The sequence below is a fragment of the Gallus gallus genome, chromosome 4 (genome assembly GCF_016699485.2).
Source record: "Gallus gallus isolate bGalGal1 chromosome 4, bGalGal1.mat.broiler.GRCg7b, whole genome shotgun sequence".
Classification (NCBI taxonomy): Eukaryota; Metazoa; Chordata; class Aves; order Galliformes; family Phasianidae; genus Gallus; species Gallus gallus.
The window spans coordinates 2,853,787-2,854,369 of record NC_052535.1 but is presented as its reverse complement, the minus strand read 5'-3'; the positions used below and the strand labels follow the sequence as shown (position 1 = coordinate 2,854,369).

Here is a 583-nt window from a genome sequence, read left to right as displayed (position 1 = left end):
GTGGGGGGCGCGGCGGGGGGCGCTGTGTCGGCCTGCGGTGGGGCGAGGGCGGCGCGGAGCGGAGCGGGGCGACGCATCGCTGCGGTGCGTGGCCCATCGCCGCTTTGTTACCCGGCGGTCACCCGAGGGCTGTCCGTGCGTGAGCCCGCGGGGTGCGGTGCCCTCGGGGTGCGGTGCCCTCGGGCCGTGGGGTTCGTGGTGCGCTCCGGGCTTTGCAGGCTGCTGAGCGCGGATGGCGTTGAATAACGTTAGATGCCTCTTCTAGCGCGTATCTCGTTGGGAAATAGCTGGCTCTCCCAAACGTTGCTTGCGTGGATTAACCCCGTGTTGGGTGTTGTCTTTTTTTTGTCCGTGGGTTGTGAACGGCTGCGTTATTGTTTTGAGTGCAGCCTGCCCATTGTGGCACCTGATCCGTCTGTGGCAGCCCCGCGCTGCTGCTCCGTCGCATCCGCATTCTGTTGGGCTTTGTTGTGGGCTGCGTTTTGTGCACGGAGTTAAACGGTGCCGTCTTCGTGCCTCCCGTGGTATATCGGGGCGTAAAGCACCGGAAGGGTGCGTTTCTAAATCCCGTTCTTGTGTCCTT

At 63.8% G+C, this 583-nt stretch overlaps 1 protein-coding gene across 6 annotated transcripts in view; it reads left to right on the top strand.

Annotated features, from left to right (window-relative positions):
* The window catches only part of LRCH2 (leucine rich repeats and calponin homology domain containing 2), a 40,285-nt gene that overhangs the window by 322 nt on the left and 39,380 nt on the right, over positions 1-583 (top strand). The gene's annotated exons all lie outside the window — the stretch shown is intronic.